General features: G+C 36.6%; 1 pseudogene; it reads right to left on the reverse strand.

Annotated features, from left to right (window-relative positions):
- Positions 1–5,562: 5,562 nt before the first annotated feature.
- Positions 5,563–6,281, reverse strand: LOC101418059 (peptidyl-prolyl cis-trans isomerase A pseudogene; annotated as a pseudogene).
- Between the last annotated feature and the right edge of the window lie 4,559 nt (positions 6,282–10,840).

Consider the following 10,840-nt stretch of genomic DNA (forward strand, 5'->3'; position numbering starts at 1 on the left):
CTCTATGCTTCCCCTGCTGTATGTAGCTCCTATTCTTTTTCATTCATTCTAGGTTATTTTTATTTATATTTTATAAAAACAGTTTTATATATGCAGTATCACCCATATTTGTGTTTTACATGAGGTTTTACTCTCTTACGCAGTCCCAGATTACAGTTTTTAGCTTTCATTCTTGTAATGTACATGACCTTGGACTTACCCTTTTCAACCACTGTCAAAGCCATATAATAGCTCTGCTAGTTACAAACACTGTGATGTGCTCTCACTGTTTCTATTTATTTCCAAAGATCTACAAATAACCTTTTTATCAATTCTGCAGAGATTAACTCTCAGCTTTCCATTCTCTATCTTCATTCTGTTTTCTTGTGACCTGTTTTCCAATTATTAACTCCTTGAGTTTACACAATATATTTAGTTCATATTAGCATAATCACACAGTATTTTTCCTTTTATGGCTGGCATGCTTTGCTCAAAATAATATCCTCCATGTTCATCTGTGTTGTCATATGCTTCACGACTTCATTTCTTCTTATCCATTCATCAGTTGATGGACACATAGGTTGTTTCCTACTTCTGGCATTCATGAATAATGCCAATGTGAACATTGGTGTGCAGACATCTGTGTCTCTGCCCTCAGTTCTTCTGGGTATACAGCTAGCAAAGATGTTGTTAGGTCACATGGCAAGTCTGTATTCTCTTCCTTAGGAACTGCAAACAGTCCTCTGCAGTGGCTGTACCATTCTACATTCACACCAACAGTGAAAAAGCATCACTGTCTCTCCACATCTTCTCCAACATTTACAGTTTTTTGACTTTTTATGATGGCCAATCTAATAAGTGTGAAATGATACCTCATTTAAGTTTTAATTTGCATTTCCCTAATTGCTAGTGATGTTGAACATTTATTCATGTGTTTCTTTGCCATTTGTATTTCTTCTTCAGGCAGTGATCTTTTTAAGTCATTTGCCCATTTTTTAATTGTTTAGTTTCTTTTTTTTGTAGCACATATTGAATAACAGTGGTGACAGTAGGCCTCCTAGTCTTGTTCTAGATCTCAGTGGGGAAGCTTTGTCCTTCCCATTGAATTCAATGGTAGCTGCACGTTTTTCATATATACACAATACCATATTGAGAAATTTCCTTCTTCCTATCTTTGAAGTGTTTTTATCAAGAAAATGTACTGTACATTATGAAATACCTTTTCTGCATCAATCAAGAAGATCATGTGATTTTTCTTCTTCAACTTATCAATATGGCTTATTATACCAATTGATTTTATTCTGTTGAACCACCCTCCATACCTTGGATAAAACCCACTTGATTAAGGGTCATAATTCTTTGGATGTACTTTTTGGATTCTGTTTGCAAGTATTTTGTTGAGGATTTTTGCATTTCTATTCATTAGAGAAATTGGTCTAGATTTTTAAAAAATTTTAGTATCTTTATCTAGTTTTGCTGTTAGGGTGATGTGGGTTTCATGGAATGAGTCTGGTAGCATTCTTCCCTTCTCAAGTGTTTGGGAAGAACTTGAGCAAGATTGGTATTAGATCATCTTTGAATGATTGGTAGATTTCACCTGTGAAAGCATCTGGTCCTGGGCTTTTCATCCTTTGAAGGATTTTGATGACTTTCAATCTCTTACAATATGTTGTGCTTTTCTACTTCTTCCAAGGTCAGTGTAGGTGGTTTGTATGTTTCTAGGAAATTATCCATCTCCTCAGCATTGTCTGGTTTTTTCATATACAGTTGTTCATAGTATCCTCTTATGATCTCTCTTATTTCTGCAGGATCAGTAGTAATGTCCCCTCTCTCATTTCTGATTATATTTATTTGTGTCTTCTCTCTTATTTCTTTGTCAGTCTAGCTAAGGATTTGATTTTGTTGATCTTCTAAAAAAAACAACTTTTGGTTTTGTTATTTCTCTGTATTGTTTCTTTGTTCTTGATTTCATTTATTACTGCTCTGATCTTTACTATTTTTTCCTTTGGTTTGGTTTGGCTTAAGTTTGCTGTTCTTTTTCAATTTCCTTCAGCTGTGCAGTTAGAACTTCAATTTTAGATCTTTCTTCTTTTTCAATCTAACACTGCTTTTGCAGTGTCCCATAACTTTTGATACGTTGTGTTCTTATTTCATTCATCTCAAGATATTTGCTGAATACTCTTCCAATTTCTTCTTGGACCAACTTATTATTTGAAAGTGTGTTGTTTAATCTCCATATAATTATGAATTTCCCTTTTTCCATCCATTATTGATTTCCAGCTTCACTCTGTTATTATCAGAGAAAGTGTTTTGCATAATTTCAAACTTTGTAAATTAATTGAGACTTGTCCTGTGACCCAACAAATGATCTCTCTTGGAGAAGGATCAATGAGTTCTTGCAAAGTAAAGTACACTGTGCTGTTTGGGGATGCAGTGCTTCATAGATGTTTGTTAGGTCTAGTTCATTTGTCATATTATTTTTGTTCTCTTTCTTTATCCTCTGTCCTGATGTTCTATCCAATACTGAGTGGGGTGTTTTGAAGTCTCCAACTATTATTATAGAGGAACCTATTCCTCCCTGCAGTTTTACCAGTGTGTTCCTCATGTATCTTTGGTCACTCAGGTTAGGTGCATAAATATTTATTATAGATATTTCGTCTAGGTGAATTGCCTCTTTTAAAATATATAATGGCCTTCTTCATCCTTTTTTATCAGTTTTGACTTGAAATCTGTTTGTTCAATACTAATATCACTACTCCAGTCTCTTTTGGTTACTATTTGCATGAAGTATCTTTTCCCAACTTATTACATTTATCCTGGTTGTGACCTTATATCTGAAGTTGGTCTTTTGTAGAAAACATATCGATGACTCATACTTTTTATTCATTCTATCAGTCTAAGTCTTTGGATTGGGGAGTTTAAGCCATTAACATTTAATATTATTATTATAAAGGCATTACTTCATCTATTTTGTCCTTCATTTCTCTCATCATATCATTCTATTGTCTATCTTTTTACCCTTTAATTTACCCTTCTTAATAATCTTTATTTCTTTACTCTTCTCCAAATCTCACCCTTGTTTTTTCCTTGCAGGCTGCAGCACTCCCTCTAGTATCTCTTATAATTCTGGTCTTTTGGTAACATATTTCATCAATTTTTATCTGTCTGTGAAAACATTGAATTCACTCTTGTTTTGAAGTACTGTTTTGCCAGATATAGAATTCTTCTCTCCTCCATGGTTTCTGATGAGGGTGCAGCAGTTAATCTTATCGAGTATCCTTTGTATGTGTTGCTTTGATTTTCTCTTGATGCTTTCAGAATCTTCTCTCTGATATTTGTCATTCTGAAGAGTGGATATCAGCATATGTCTCTGAATTTTATCTGTTTGGGGTGCATTGTCCTTCTTGGATATTGATATTTATGTCTTTCATAAGGGTAGGGAAGTTTTCAATCATTATTTCCTCAAATATTCTTTCTTTCCCATTTCTAGTCTCTTTTCCTTCTGGAGCACTGATAGTGTGAATAAACATTTGCCATTTTCATTCTATTTGCAGAGTCCTGGATTCATTTTTTTCCATTCTCTTCTCTTTCTGTTTTCCTGACTTTTCCAATTCAGATATTGTGATTTTCAAATCCCTAATTCTGTCTTAGAGCAATTAAAAGCTGCTTATATGTATCACTAATGTATTTTTAATCTCATCCATCATGTCCTTCATTCCCATAGGTCTGTTACTTTTCTTTGCAGGCTTTCAAATTGTTCTTTATACTCACACAGTCTCTTGTTAATATCTTTATTTCTTTAGTCATATTTTCTTTAAATTCTTTGAGTTGATTTAGGAGAGTTGTGTGATTATCAGGTCATTTGGTTTATTTCTTTGGGCCATCTCTTCCTGTTTCCTAGTATGCTTGTGATTATTTGCTGATGTCTAGCCATCTGAAAATGTTGGTGAATTTACTCTGATGGCCAAATTCTCTCTTCCTTTTTTTTCCCCACAGGTCTTTTCTGGTATTTGTTTTGGCTTATTCTAAGTTCTTAAAATTACCCATACTTACCTAGCAGGAGAGGTACAAAGAACATGAAGCTGGTTTTTCCCAGGGTTAGGCCTATCCATTGCATTCTGGATATGTGATTTATCTGAGTGTGGGGAAATCTCCTGCCTAATTTGTGGTAGTGGGAAACTCCATTTGTGTTCTACCATTTTTTAAAAATCACCCAGGTTAGGTTGTCAAAATCAGACCAGAAACTCACCAATGGGGTATAGATTTTCTCTCAGTGGTTAGAATACATAGGATACAGAGAGAACCAGAAACATTTTTTCCATACAATTTTCAGATGTGTCAGCAGATGGTGCTCAAGAGCACACATTTCCATGGAGGTGTTTCAGTCTTGGCTTTCCTGTGTTTTGGTCGTCCAGAGTTGAGATTCTTATTGGGATCTGCTGACCAAATTTACTGATGAAAAGTCTCCCCACCTCCCCCTCCTTTTTGCCTTGAAACAGCTGAAAGGGAGGAAGAAATCTGTTCCCATCTCAGTCAGTTGCAGTGAGCCAGGGTTTTTACCCCAGCTTAATATATTTGGGGTTGGGAGGGGACCCAGCCCAGACACTGCAGGGATTTGGTAGCTGGCATGTGTTGTTTTGGGTTTCTTCCTCTCTCTTTCCCTTACCCTCCTGGGACTTATGTAGCACTGTACTGGTTTGCTGATCCCAAAGCCGTTCCCTCAGATAGCTTTTGGCTCTTTCTCCATTGTTTTTGTGAGAAAATTGAGTCTTGCCTGCCTAATCTCATACATTTTCCCACATTTCCCTCTCATTGTAGTTTTGATTTGAATTTCCCTAATCACTACTGATGTTGAGCAATATTTCATGAGTTTTTTCTCCATTTCTATTTCCTCTTTGGACAATTGTCTTTTCAAGTCTTTTGCCCATTTTTTAAATCCAATAGTTAATCTTTTTATTGTTTAGCTATATTATCTCTATATGTCATGAGTATTAAATCCTTATTTGATATGTGGTTGCCAAATATTTTCTCCCATTGACTTGCCTGTCTTTTCACCCTTTTCACAAAGTCTTTTGAGGTACAAAGTGTTTAATTTTGAGACATCCCATTTATCTATATTTTCCTTCATTGCTTCTGCTTTACATGTAATGTTTAAGAAACCACCATCCTCCACAAGATTGTGAAGATGTTTCTCTACAACATCTAGGATTCTTATAGTTATTGGTTTTATAGGCCCTTGATACCTTGAGTTAATTTTCATATAAGTTGTGAGATAGGGGTCATCTTTCTTTCTTTTGGATATGTCTATCATTTTCCCATTACCATTTGTTGAATAGAATGTTCTGGTCCACCTGGGAGGACTTGACAGCCTTGTCAAAAATCACTTAACTATAGCTGTGAGGGTCTATTTCTGAGATTTTTATTCAGGTCCATTTGTCAATCTGCCTGTCTTTATGCTGATACTGACTTCTTTATATCTCTTGAAGTACTACCTCATGGATGTCTCCTTTCTTAAATATCCCAAAATGCCTGAAGGAAAGGATCTATAATTCAGCCAATACTATTCTTTTTTTTTTTTTGGTTGTTTAAGGTTTTTATTTCATAATCATAAATTTAACTCTGCAATCCAGCTATACCTGGAAGGAGGGGGAGGATGACTGGAACTCGAAGAACTGCAGCAACAGCACAAAGATGATAGGATACTGAGAGCAGCCCAGGGGTGGTAGGCACTCTCCTGAGCTACAGAAGGAATGGTCTGGTGGTTAAGACAGAAGCCAAATCAATTAGACTTGTCCACAGTCAGCAATGGTGATCTTCTTGCTGGTCTTGCTGTTCCTGGACCCAAAGTGCTCCATGGCTTCCACAATATTCATGCCCTCTTTCACCTTGCTGAAGACCACGTGCTTGCCATCCAACCACTCAGTCTTAGCAGTGCAGATGAAAAACTGGGAACCATTTGTGTTGGGTCCGGCATTGGCCATGGACAAGATGCCAGGTCCTGTGTGCTTCAGGATGAAGTTCTCATCATCAAACTTCTCCCCGTATATGGACTTGCCACCAGTGCCATTATGGCGTGTGAAGTCACCACCCTGGCACATAAACCCGGGAATAATTCTGTGAAAGCAGGAACCCTTATAACCAAGTCCTTTCTCCCCAGTGCTCAGGGCACAGAAATTTTCTGCTGTCTTTGGAACTTTGTCTGCAAACAGCTCGAGACAGATGCGGCCCAGGGGCTCGTCGTCGATGGCGATGTCGAAGAACACGATGGGGTTGACCATGGCTGCGCAAAGGACTGCGGTAGCGACGGCATCTGCAAGGCCCCAATACTATTCTTGAGCTGCTCTTTTTGCCAAAACTGGTATAAAAGATGATCTTTTATTTTTTAATGTAACATTTTTTGCAATCCTATGTATCCTTTTTAAAAAAAGACAATTTAATAAAGAAAAAGAATTTTGAAATAAAAAAAATGACATTGACATACATGATTTCTACTCCACATGCGTCAATGACTGGGAGAGTAGATGTCAGTAAAAATATGTTATAATGAATGAGTAGATCATACTTTGATGTTAGAAAAATAAATTTTTGTGATCCCAGTGTAGGCACCAGTGTTGGATTTGAATATTCAAGAAAATCTTCCAAATTATTAGCACCTAAACCAGGAATTGAGTGACATTCATGCTAGATTTTTTCTTTTTAAAATTTTATTCTTTGAGCTCCACACACTCCATCCATAATGTACAATTCATGGCTCTCCGTGTAATCACATAGTTTTGCATTCATCACCACAATGAATTTAGAATATTTTCATTGCTCCAAAAAAAAAGCTACAATATTCTTTATTCCTACTATTAATGCTCTTTAGCATTGTTAATGTACATTTGTTACAGTTGTTGAATATATTACAGTATTACTGTTTACTATGTAAGAATTTTCATTATTAGTATTTTCCCATATAACACCCTATTAGCACCTTCTACAAGTAGCATACATTTATTATACTTCATGAAAGAGCACTTATATTTGTATTATTAACTACATTCATCATCCACAACAGGATTCATCATGTTATATAGTACCAATTTCATTCTTTAGTTTCCTTCTAATGACATATACAACCATAAATTTACCCTTTCTGCCACAATCACTGCCATACATGAACACTGTTAACTGCACTCACAATAATTTGCTACCATCACATGTATCCATTTTAAAACTTTTACAGTCGACCTTATTAAAATGTCTGCACACATTAAGAATCAGTTCCCTATTATCTATCTTCATTGTATCTCTTGGTAACTTATGCTCTAGATCTTAGCTCCATGACTTTACTTATTAGTTTATATTAGTGAGACCATAAGAGATTTGTCCTTTTGCATCTGACTTATTTCATTCACCATGATGTCCTCAAGATTCATCCATGTTGTTGCATACACTGGGGCTTCATTGTTTCACCTGTGTCCCTCCCAGCCCTCTGGAATCCACCCACTTCATGATCCATGCAGTTTCTGCTCTTTTATATACATTGCCCTAAATCATTTTGGTCATCCCACTTGGGATTTCAAGAATTATCACTCCCTCAAGCCTGACTTTTAGATAGTTTACCTGTACATTTGGATATCATTCGTGCAAATTAAAATCTATTTCATGAAGGAGTTAATAAGTTTAAGAATGTATTCATTTGGAGAGATCAATGTCACCCATTCTCCAAGTCTAGCCCTGAAATTACCATTCATTAGAAATTATCAGGAATACATAGATTATAATGTTGTGCCAAGAGACAATCCTTGTAGGGCAAATGCTCAGAAAATATAGGATGGATGAGTGTAAGGGTATATCTGGTTGCCCATCTGATCTTTTAAGAAAATGCTTACTGAAATCCAGTCCTGTTTTTATCAATATTGCTGCAACGTCCTTCAATTTATATATAAATATACATAAGTGTAAAAGCATTAATCATTTATAAACTATACTTTGGCCCTTAAACTTCTTTAATAATTAAGTGTATTCAAAGAACAGAAATGGTAATGTGTCATAAACAAAGTAAGCACCCACTTTTACCTTACGTCTAGAAAAAGGAAAGATTTACATAGATTTCCTTATTTTATTGTCACAATAATCCTGTAGATTATTTTTTTCAAACAATTTCACAAAGTTTATGATTAGAAGTTCAGCAAACTTTAATAACATAACCAAATTACATGCCTAGAAGATTACACAGCTGGAATTTGAATGCTGCTTGGCCTGTGTGCCAAGCTTAAATTCCTGGTACATTATTCACCACACCCAGGCTTTACATGGACTGTCCCATCTCACATCATGTGTCAGAGGTCACACCCTGTGGTCACAACCACCTCCCTCTTGGCTTGTTCACAGGAATCTCCTCATGCCTTCATGCCTCTAGCCAAACATCAGCCTCTGACCTCTGTTTTGAATGTCTAGTTTAATCCAGTTACACATTTCAACAGTACAAGTCCAACATTTAATTTCTTATGTCCCTCATACTAACTGCTACCACTAGTGATCAAGACCTAAATACCTGCATTTCTCCATGATTGCCTCTGACACCTCATGGAATTAGGATATTGTTCCTGGTATAAACTCACAGTCACTACACCTAGTGACTATCAAATATATCTGGCACCTCTAGTGTCTTGATAATTAAATTATTGCTCTGGTCTCTATAAATACATGAAATCTCCTCCATAGCTTTTGATCACACTTATTCTAACAGAACACCTCACTTTTAATGTATAGAATATCCTCTTAATAAGTAGATGGATCATCAATTTTCAAATTTCCCTTCCATAGCATAACATCGTCAAATATTCCTTGCAACCATTCACATTGGCTACACCTTCTCTTCCATTAAACTGATAAGTCTTGTTACCTCTGGCTGAGACCAATGTCTCTGCTGAACTCTTCCTCTCCTGGTTTTTTTTGCTAACTATAGAATTGATTTTAAATTGAATCTGCTAAACCAGAAACTGTTCCCTCCCCTCACCATTTAAGCTCATTCCATCTATTCCATTGTTAAACAAAAACTTCCTCCTGACCTATTTCTCCCCAAGTTCCTGATCTCCTGTCCTTGCCTTCACAATCAGACTCTCAGTGCGGTTACCAATTCCTCACCCCACCCACGCTTTGACTAACAGAGACCAACAATGATTCCTCAAAGGAGAGCTGGCTAACATCAACATGGATCTCTCCATAAATAAATCCTTACTTGGAACCACGGAAGAATTGAACCATGACCTGGTATGGAAATTCTTTTTCCTTGCTCTCTCTGAAATGCAATTCTTCCGACTGTTTTCAAACTACATTGGTCACTGCAAAGAGCAAATCAAACAACAGTTTGACCAAATCCTAGCACCTTCTCTTCTCCTTTTTTATAAACTATCCTTACATCTTCCAAAATTTATTCACTTACTTTTCATTTCTTCCATTGCTCTTCCTAAGGTGAAAGTGACAAAACAGTTATCTGGAATCCTTTTCTGAGCTGTCATTGCTACTTGGTTAATTACATGGACTTAATATGGAATAGTTCTCAGAGCATAAGCTCTCCCCTAAAATATAAATACTACACCTCCTTTACTCTTAGTTAAGTTCTCCACCAGGCATAGAGATGGATACTTTGCAAGCCCTCTCAAACCTACAAAAGACAAATAAACAGTGCTATTCTGTCTAAACTAATCACTTTTTCACATTAATTTCCACCCCAGTCTACAAACACTGCCTCCCCCATACTCGTTTTCTTTCAGTCTTAATTGAAATGAGAATTCCTCAGATATCCTTTCAATGAACTCCCCCAATGATAGCCCTTACATTTGCTCCCCCTAGACTTAATTAAAACTCTAATATTCCTGTCTGTCTGTCTGTCTGTAGGTGTTGTGTATAGTCTGCCTCCCTTACTGATCTGATCACAGAAAAATCAGACCTCAATGCTAAGATGAGACAAGATTCCCTGAGACTATTACCTATGCATTTTATTTTATTTTATTTATTATTATATTTAATTTATTTCTCTCCCCTTCCCCCCCACCCCAGTTGTCTGTTCTCTGTGTTCATTCGCTGCATGTTCTTTTGTTCACTTCTGTTGTTGTCAGTGACATGGGAATCTGTGTCTATTTTTGTTGCATCATCTTGTTTTGTCAGCTCTCCATGTGTGCAGCACCATTCCTGGGCAGGCTGCACTTTCTTTTGCTCTGGGCTGCTTTCCTTACAGGGTACACTCCTTGCGCATGGGGCTCCCCTATGAGGGGTGCACCCCTGCATGGCAGGGCACTCCTTGCATGCATCAGCACTGCATGTGGGCCAGCTCCACAAGGGTCAAGGAGGCCCAGGGTTTGAGCGGAGGACCTCCCATGTGGTAGATGAACTCCCTATCCACTGCGCCAAATTCGCTTCTCTACCTATGCATTTAAATGAGGTGCAATATGCTCACAGCTACCTAGCTTGTCCTCAGAAGACCTACCCAAGGTGCCTGTAGTTGGATTAAACAGTTTTATTTTGATAAAAACTCATCTAAAAAATAAAAGAAACCCTGGTGAAAATTACCCTAGTCCTCAAAATATCCAAAATAGGTTGGATAAATCAAAGATTTCAAGTCTTCATTATTGATACTCTCACTATACTTGAGATCCCAGTTTCTTTTGCTAGAATAAAACAGTTTCAATACTGAATTCTTCTGTGCATGTGAAAATCTCTTCAGTCATAGAATCCAAAGAATGCATCCTGATTAACTTGGATGCCAATCAAGATAAATCTAATCAATATTTTTATCTTTTATGTTTTTAAATCATGTCATTTTTATTGATCCATATTAATAAAGCATACAATTTATCCAGAATGTACTAGCAAT

The sequence above is a fragment of the Dasypus novemcinctus genome, chromosome 17, assembly GCF_030445035.2.
Source record: "Dasypus novemcinctus isolate mDasNov1 chromosome 17, mDasNov1.1.hap2, whole genome shotgun sequence".
Classification (NCBI taxonomy): Eukaryota; Metazoa; Chordata; class Mammalia; order Cingulata; family Dasypodidae; genus Dasypus; species Dasypus novemcinctus.